Here is a 10000-nt window from a genome sequence, read left to right as displayed (position 1 = left end):
TAATTGGGCATTACGACAAAGTACATAGATCGCCATCCAACTGCATCTATGCCTAAAAAGTCCACCTTCAGGTTATCATCCGAACCCCTTCCAGTATTAAGTTGCAAAGCAACAGACAATTGCATTAAGTATGGTGCGTAATGTAATCAACAACTACATCCTCGGACATAGCGACAATGTTTTATCCCTAGTGGCAACAGCACAACACAACCTTAGAACTTTCTCACTTGTCCTGTGTGTCAATGCAGGCATGAACCCACTATCGAGCATAAATACTCCCTCTTGGAGTTAAGAGCAAAAACTTGGCCAGAGCCTCTACTAATAACGGAGAGCATGCAAGATCATAAACAACACATATGTAATAACTTGATAATTAACATAACATGGTATTCTCTATCCATCGGATCCCGACAAACACAACATAGAGTATTACAGATAGATGATCTTGATCATGTTAGGCAGCTCACAAGATCCAACAATGAAGCACAATGAGGAGAAGACAACCATCTAGCTACTGCTATGGACCCATAGTCCAGGGGTGAACTACTCACTCATCACTCCGGAGGCGACCATGGCGGTGTAGAGTCCTCCGGGAGATGAATCCCCTCTCCGGCAGGGTGCCGGAGGAGATCTCCAGAATCCCCCGAGATGGAATTGGCGGCGGCGGCGTCTCTGGAAGGTTTTCCGTATCGTGGTTTTTCGCCTCAGGGGTTTCGCGACGGAGGCTTTAAATAGGCGGAAGGGCGGAGTCGAAGGGCTGACGAGGGGCCCACACCACAGGGCGGCGCGGGCCCCCCCTTGGCCGCGCCGCCTTGTGGTCTGGCCACCTCGTGGCCCCACTTCGTATGCTCTTCGGTCTTCTGGAAGGTTCGTGGCAAAATAGGACCCTGGGTCTTGATTTCGTCCAATTCCGAGAATATTTCGTTACTAGGATTTCTGAAACCAAAAACAGCAGAAAACAGTAAGTGGCACTTCGGCATCTTGTTAATAGGTTAGTTCCAGAAAATGCACGAATATGACATAAAGTGTGCATAAAACATGTAGGTATCATCAATAATATGGCATGGAACATAAGAAATTATCGATACGTCGGAGACGTATCAGCATCCCCAAGCTTAGTTCTGCTCGTCCCGAGCAGGTAAAACGATAACAAAGATAATTTCTGAAGTGAAATGCCATCATAACCTTGATCATACTATTTGTAAACATATGTAATGAATGCAGCGATCAAAACAATGGTAATGACATGAGTAAACAAGTGAATCATAAAGCAAAGACTTTTCATGAATAGTACTTCAAGACAAGCATCAATAAGTCTTGCATAAGAGTTAACTCATAAAGCAATAAATCAAAGTAAAGGTATTGAAGCAACACAAAGGAAGATTAAGTTTCAGCGGTTGCTTTCAACTTATAACATGTATATCTCATGGATAATTGTCAACATAGAGTAATATAACAAGTACAATATGCAAGTATGTAGGAATCAATGCACAGTTCACACAAGTGTTTGCTTCTTGAGGTGGAGAGAGATAGGTGAACTGACTCAACATAAAAGTAAAGATAATGGTTCTTCAAAGAGGAAAGCATCGATTGCTATATTTGTGCTAGAGCTTTTATTTTGAAAACATGAAACAATTTTGTCAACGGTAGTAATAAAGCATATGAGTTATGAAAATTATATCTTACAAGTTGCAAGCCTCATGCATAGTATACTAATAGTGACCGCACCTTGTCCTAATTAGCTTGGACTACCGGATCATCGCAATGCACATGTTTTAACCAAGTGTCACAATGGGGTACCTCCATGCCGCCTGTACAAAGGTCTAAGGAGAAAGCTCGCATTTTGGATTTCTCGCTTTTGATTATTCTCAACTTAGACATACATACCAGGACAACATGGACAACAGATAATGGACTCCTCTTTAATGCATAAGCATGTGACAACAATTATTATTCTCATATGAGATTGAGGATATATGTCCAAAACTGAAACTTCCACCATGAATCATGGCTTTAGTTAGCGGCCAAATGTTCTTCTCTAACAATATGCATGCTCCAACCATTAAGGTGGTAGATCTCTCTTACTTCAGACAAGACGGACATGCATAGCAACTCACATGATATTCAACAAAGAATAGTTGATGGCGTCCCCAGAAACATGGTTATCGCACAACAAGCAACTTAATAAGAGATAAAGTGCATAAGTACATATTCAATACCACAATAGTTTTTAAGCTATTTGTCTCATGAGCTATATATTGCAAAGGTGAATGATGGAATTTTAAAGGTAGCACTCAAGCAATTTACTTTGGAATGGCTGAAAAATACCATGTAGTAGGTAGGTATGGTGGACACAAATGGCATAGTGGTTGGCTCAAGGATTTTGGATGCATGAGAAGTATTCCCTCTCGATACAAGGTTTAGGCTAGCAAGGTTATTTGAAACAAACACAAGGATGAACAATGCAGCAAAACTCACATAAAAGACATATTGTAAACATTATAAGACTCTACACCGTCTTCCTTGTTGTTCAAAACTCAATACTAGATATTATCTAGACTCTAGAGAAACCAAATATGCAAACCAAATTAGCAAGCTCTAAGTGTTTCTTCATTAATGGGTGCAAAGTATATGATGCAAGAGCTTAAACATGAGCACAACAATTGTCAAGTATCAAATTATTCAAGACATTTTAGAGTTACTACATGTAGTATTTTCCAATTCCAACCATATAACAATTTAACGAAGAAGAAACTTCGCCATGAATACTATGAGTAGAGCCTAAGGACATACTTGTCCATATGCTACAGCGGAGCGTGTCTCTCTCCCACAAAGTGAATGCTAGGATCCATTTTATTCAAACAAAACAAAAAAAACAAAAACAAACCGACGCTCCAAGCAAAGTGCATAAGATGTGACGGAATAAAAATATAGTTTCAGGGGAGGAACCTGATAATGTTGTCGATGAAGAAGGGGATGCCTTGGGCATCCCCAAGCTTAGACGCTTGAGTCTTCTTAGAATATGCAGGGGTGAACCACCGGGGCATCCCCAAGCTTAGATCTTTCACTCTCCTTGATCATATTGTATCATACTCCTCTCTTGATCCTTGAAAACTTCCTCCACACCAAACTCGAAACAACTCATTAGAGGGTTAGTGCACAATAAAAATTAACATGTTCACAGGTGACACAATCATTTTTAACATTTCTGGACATTGCATAAAGCTACTGGACATTAATGGATCAAAGAAATTCATCCAACATAGCAAAAGAGGCAATGCGAAATAAAAGGCAGAATCAGTCAAAACAGAACAGTCCGTAAAGATGGATTTTATTAGGGCACCAGACTTGCTCAAATGAAAATGCCCAAATTGAATGAAATTTGCGTACATATCTGAGGATCACGCACGTAAATTGGCTTAATTTTATGAGTTACCTACAGGGAGATAGACCCAGATTCGTGACAGCAAAGAAATCTGGAACTGCGCAGTAATCCAAATCTAGTACTTACTTTACTATCAAAGACTTTACTTGGCACAACAAAACTCAAAACTAAGATAAGGAGAGGTTGCTACAGTAGTAAACAACTTCCAAGACTCAAATATAAAACAAAAGTACTATAGTAAAAACATGGGTTGTCTCCCATAAGCGCTTTTCTTTAACGCCTTTCAGCTAGGAGCAGAAAGTGTATATCAAGTATTATCAAGAGAACATCATAATTTGTTCTAATAATAGAATCATAAGGTTACTTCATTCTCTTTCTAGGGAAGTGTTCCATACCTTTCTTGAGAGGAAATTGATATTTAATATTACCTTCCTTCATATCAATAGTAGTACCAACGGTTCGAAGAAAAGATCTTCCCAATATAATGGGGCAAGATGCATTGCATTCAATATCCAAGACAACAAAATCAACGGGGACAAGGTTATTGTTAACCATAATGTGAACATTATCAACTCTCCCCAAAGGTTTCTTTTTAGCATTATCAGCGAGATTAACATCCAGATAACAGTTCTTCAATGGTGGCAAGTCAAGCATATCATAGACTTTCTTAGGCATAACAGAAATACTTGCACCAAGATCACATAAAGCATTACAATCAAAATCTTTGACCCTCATTTTAATGATGGGCTCCCAACCATCCTCTAGCTTTCTAGGAATAGAAGTTTCAAGTTTTAGTTTCTCTTCTCTAGCTTTTATGAGAGCATTTGTAATATGTTTTGTGAAAGCCAAATTTATAGCGCTAGCATTAGGACTTTTAGCAAGTTTTTGTAAGAACTTTATAACTTCAGAGATGTGGCAATCATCAAAATCTAAATCATTACAATTTAAAGCAATGGGATTATCATCCCCAAGGTTGGAAAAAATTTCAGCAGTTTTATCACAGGCAGTTTCAGCAGTTTTAGCAGTTTCAGGTAATTTTGCGCGCTTTGCACTAGGGGTAGAAACATTGACAACACCAATTATTTTACCATTGATAGTAGGAGGTGCAGCAACTTGTGAATCATTAGCATTGCTAGTGGTGGTAATAGTCCAAACTTTAGCTATATTTTTCTCTTTAGCTAGTTTTTCATTTTCTTCTCTATCCCACCTAGCACGCAGTTCAGCCATTAATCTTATATTCTCATTAATTCTAACTTGGATGGCATTTGCTGTAGTAACAATTTTATTTTCAATATCCCTATTAGGCATAACTTTCGATTTCAAAAGATCAACATCTCCACTGCGGAGCTCCATAGCTTAGAGGTGGGAGTTCTTTTCGCTTGGAACCACCTACCGGCGGTGGGACACTCCGGTGGTATGCTCTTAGGTTTTCGGGAAGAATCCTTCGAGGTGGGGATGTGGAGGATGGGTACCTTCTTCCTCAGCGCTATTGTCCTACAGCGCAACACCAATATGAAGTGGTGCTTCATGTTGGTTTACGGCCCGGCTGACCATAGCCGTACTGATGAGTTTCTGGGGGAGCTCGAGCAGGCAGTCCTGCAATGCCCGGTACCTTTAGTGGTGGCCGGTGACTTTAACTTGATCCGTTATGCTCAGGACAAGAACAATGGGAACATCAACTGGCCCCGGATCCGCAGGTTCAATGACTCCATTGCGGCCATGTCGCTCCGGGAGATCAACCGGGCAGGGGCCCGTTTCACGTGGACCAACAGGCAACTCTGCCCAATCAGATGTGTGCTGGACAGGGTCTTCGTCTCGCCGTCTTGGGAGGCGGCTTTCCCGCTCTGCTCCGTCACGGCTATCACGAGGATTGGGTCGGACCACAACCCTCTCCTCCTGGATAGTGGGGAAGTCACGGTCAAGCGACCGCCACGTTTCTTCTTCCAGACGTGGTGGTTCCGGGTGACGGGCTTTGGGGAGCTCATCAACGGCAAACTCCACTGCTACCTGCATGAGCTAGGCCCTCACAGGGACAGCATCGATGGGTGGCAGTGTGTGGCCAGGAACGTGCGTCAGTTCCTGAAGGGCTGGGGAGCCAACTTGGGGAAGGAGCGGAGGGTCTTTAGGGCGGACCTTCTTGCGCAGATTGATGGCCTAGACCGACGGGCTGATTCCGACGGTTTAGACGAGGAGGGATGGGCCCTTAGGTATCATTTGGAGGACCAACTCCTCCTGATGGACAGTTTGGAGGAGGAATACTGGAAGCAACGCAGTAGGGTGCAATGGACGATGAAAGGGGATTCTTGCACGGCCTACTTCCATGCCATCGCCAATGGGAGGCGACGGAAGTGTTCGATACCTCGGCTTGTCACGGACCACGGGGAGATCGACGAACAGCGCGACCTCATGGAGCATGTGTATGAGTTCTACCATGGCCTCATGGGTTCGAGGGGAGAGGATAGGGTTCTGTCTCTCCATCTTGATTTGTGGTCTGGGGACCAACAGATCTCTCCGGCGGAAAACCTCGCGCTGGAATTAACCTTCACGTCGGATGAGCTCGACGAGGTGCTTCTGAGCATGAGGCCAGATTCCGCCCCGGGGCCGGATGGGTTGCCGGTCTCCTTCTTCAAGCGATTCTGGGGAATCCTTCGAGTTCCTATCCTCAAGATCCTGAACGACTTCGTTCTGGGTAGGGTGGATATCGCTCGCCTTAACTTTGGGGTCATCACCTTGATTCCAAAGGTTAAGGGGGCGGATTTGATCAAGCAGTTTAGACCAATTGCTCTCATCAATGTCATCTTTAAGTTCGTGGCGAAGGCGTACGCGACTCGCTTAGCCCCGATTGCCCACCGAACTATTGACAGGAGTGAGACTGCTTTCATCCGGGGTAGGTGCCTTCACGAGGGGGTGCTTGCTCTACACGAGATCGCCCATGAGCTGCACGCCAAGAGGTTGGGGGGCCTCTTGCTCAAACTTGATTTCGAAAAGGCCTACGACCGGGTGAACTGGGAGTTCCTCCGGGAAATCCTTCGGCGCAAGGTTTTCTCGGACATGAATGTCCACAGGTTGATGCAACTGGTCACGGGAGGCCAGACGGCTATCAATGTCAATGGAGAGGTGGGTCCTTTCTTTCGCAATGCGCGGGGTGTCCGCCAGGGAGATCCACTCTCCCCGATCCTATTCGACTTCTTGGTGGATGGCCTTGCTGCGATGCTGGCTAGGGCCAACACGGCTGGCCACATCCGCGGGGTGGTCTCGCACCTCATTCCTGGGGGTGTGACTCATCTCCAATATGCCGACGACACGCTTGTCCTGATTGAGCCTTCGGATCTGGGGATCGCGAATCTGAAGTTCCTACTCCTATGCTTTAAGAACATGTCGGGACTTAAGATCAATTTCGACAAGAGTGAGGTGTTGTGACTGGGGTCACGGACCTGGAGCAACGCAGGGTGGCGAACATGCTCAACTGTAAATTGGGCAAGCTTCCGATGAAATACCTTGGTCTGCCGGTGAGTAGTCGGGCGCTTCGGGTAGCGGACTGGGAGTTCCTACCGGAGAAGGTGGGCCACCGGGTCGAGCCTTGGCAAGGCCTTTTCCTTGCTTCGGCTGGCCGGCTGGAGCTTACTAACTCTTGCTTGTCGAGTCTTCCTATGTTCGCTATGGGTATGTATCTTCTGCACGATGCTACACATACGACTATGGACAGATCTCGGTCCCGATTCTTCTGGGAGGGGGTCGGCCACAAGCGGAAATACCATATGGTGGATTGGGCCACCGTGTGCAAACCTAGACAGTTCGGGGGTCTGGGTATCCTCAACACCAAAACCATGAACATTGCCTTGATGCTGAAGTGGATTTGGAAATACTACCAGAACACAGGGGGTCTGTGGGCTGATTTGATCCGCGCCAAATACCTTGGGGACAGGGATTTTTTCTCCAAGGAGGTGCCGGCGAGAGGGTCCCAGTTCTGGAATTCCATACAAAAGATCAAATGGTATTTCAAACTGGGGGCTCGCCACAAGGTCCATAATGGGAAATGGACTTACTTCTGGCTTGACTGGTGGACGGGGAGAGGGCCACTTAGGGCCCGCTACCCGCTCCTCTTCGGCTGCTGCTCCAACCCCTTCACCACGGTCCACGCGACCAGGGTGGTAGAGGGGATTCCTGGGGAGTGGCGCATTCGGTTCCGGCGACACCTTGGTTTGGCAGAAAAGGTTGAATGGGATAACCTGTGCCGTGAAATCCAAGGGCTTCCGAAGGGGGAAAGGAACGATCATATTTCCTGGTCCCTCGAGTCCTCAGGGGAGTACTCCACGCGATCGGTTTATTGCGGACTTCTGCAGGGAGCAGCAGTCACACACTTCAAGGAGGTGTGGCGGACACGCGTTCCGCCCAAGATCAAAGTTTTCTTGTGGCAGTTGATCCGTGGTAAACTACCTTCCTGTGAGCAGGTGGCTAAGCGACGGGGTCCGTCTAATGGCTTGTGTGCTCTCTGTGGAGAGGTTGAGGATTGCAACCACATCTTCTTCACTTGCCCTATGGCGGGGTTCATGTGGGCAGGGGTTAGGGAACTCCTCCACTGCGAGTGGAACCCGGCAGGGGTCGGGGACTTTATTGCCTTAGCACAGGGCTTGCTAGGCCCCCTTCGTAGATTAGTATGGTTTACCTTTGCGGCCCAATGTTGGACCCTTTGGAACATTAGAAACAAACTAACTATTGAAGGGAAGTTGATCGGCAATGCAGCTGATGCCTTCTTCCACATGTTGCTGTATATGCAGTCTTGGAGGGTTCTGGTCAGACCGAGGGAGCGCGCGTTGCTGGACGTGGCGGTGGAGGAGGTCAGGAGGCTTCATGCGAGGACTAGGGCGGCTTAGCACTTTTAGCACATTCGACCCACTGCAGGGCCTTGTATCTCTCCCACTGTGTACTTTGGTGCTTGGGTAGCACGTGACCATCGTTGATGTTGGGTTCGTCCCGTTTCTGGGCTCCGCGTGTGTGGCGTGAGTCGTGTTGGTTGGTTGTAAAACTTTGGATTTGGTGTTCTCGCTTTATTTATAAAGCTGGGTCTAAGGACCTTCGGTTTAAAAACGTGCTAAGCACGGATTTTTCTAGTTCGGATATCAATATGGCCACTGCTTGAGTTATGATCAAATAAACTAGTGTGTTTCTTGGAATTGAGAACATTGAAACAAAAGGCTAACTGTCACCGCTTACCGTAAAAAAGACAAACAAATTGTCGCGGCCACAAGTTAATGCAATGCCAAGTTTTTCAAATCCAATAGGAAAAGACTAACAAATAAATAAAACCATCTTGTACTTTGATGGCTAGTACGATATATTCCTTGCATCATCTCTAGTATAAAATTTAAACCTCAATTCATTCATCGGATCGATGACAGGCACCAGATATTGCATGGGCTCGATGGCTAACATCAGGGTTTATTTTTGGAGAAATGGATTATCAGGTGGTTTGGATCATGGTTTTTAGAACAAGCCATGGAATATATTTTTGTCGAAAATAACATTGATTTCGTTCAGAATGTCAAAATGCGCAACATGTTAGAATGGTTCCGGCCATGTTTAGCACATTTTGCAATTGTTGTATAAATTTTAGAAATATTTGTAGTCTAAGCAATGTGCATTGTGAATTTTATATGGGTAAACGTACAATTGTCAAGATTGTTTTTTTGAATTTTAGAAATGTCATGAATTTTAAAAAGTCAAAAGTATTTAGAGTTTTAGGATTATTTTGGAAATTGTCTTAGAATTTTAGAATTGTTATGAATATTTTACATGTTTTATTGTTTTCAATTTTTTATTTTTTTATTTTTAAGAATTACACACCAATTGGCGATCTGTCGTAGTCGGCTTTGTTCAATGCATCCACCAGCAGTTTACAATCTGATTCCAGTGTAATCCGGGTCATCCTCCAATTCGATGCCGCTTCCAGCGCCTGTATGCATGCTACCACTTCAGTATGGACAACGCTTTGAGGAAACTCGATTCTGCCTCCTGCCCCGACCACTTGGCCCGTGCTATCTCTGATGACAAAACCCCACCCTCCTCTTTTTGGGTTGTCCGAGAAAGCTCCATCAACATTGATTTTGAGCAGATCATGTTCCGCCGGCGGTGTCCATCCTCTTTCCTCCTCAGGCTGCCTGGCCTTGGCTCCCTTTTGTGCATAGAATTCAGTAAAGTCCATCGCTCATCTTCGCACCTGGAACACAACCCCCTCCACTGACTTCTCTCCATCATTGGCATTCCTCTTGTTACTCGCCGTCCACCACTGCCAAAGTAATGCAATAGTCCAAAGCCTCTTCTCCTCCTCCATATCAAATATGGTCATCGGCATATCCTGTGCATTGGGACATTGGCATAGTCGCAGCCTCACCTCCTCCATCTCAAGCTGCCGCCACAATTTCTTCACCTGAGTACAATGTAGGAAGATGTGGCCCCCATCCTCGTATAGCCGGCTACACATTGGGCATCTGGTATCCACCTCCATACCTCTCCGCTTAAAGTTAGTTTCCACGGAAGATTGTTGTGTGCCAATCTCCATAGGAAATGCTTCGTCTTCGGTGCACACGCCTACCGCCAGAGAAGCTTCCAGTTAAA

This window comes from Lolium perenne, chromosome 4 (genome assembly GCF_019359855.2).
Source record: "Lolium perenne isolate Kyuss_39 chromosome 4, Kyuss_2.0, whole genome shotgun sequence".
Taxonomy (NCBI): domain Eukaryota; kingdom Viridiplantae; phylum Streptophyta; class Magnoliopsida; order Poales; family Poaceae; genus Lolium; species Lolium perenne.
This window is presented reverse-complemented; position numbering follows the sequence as displayed.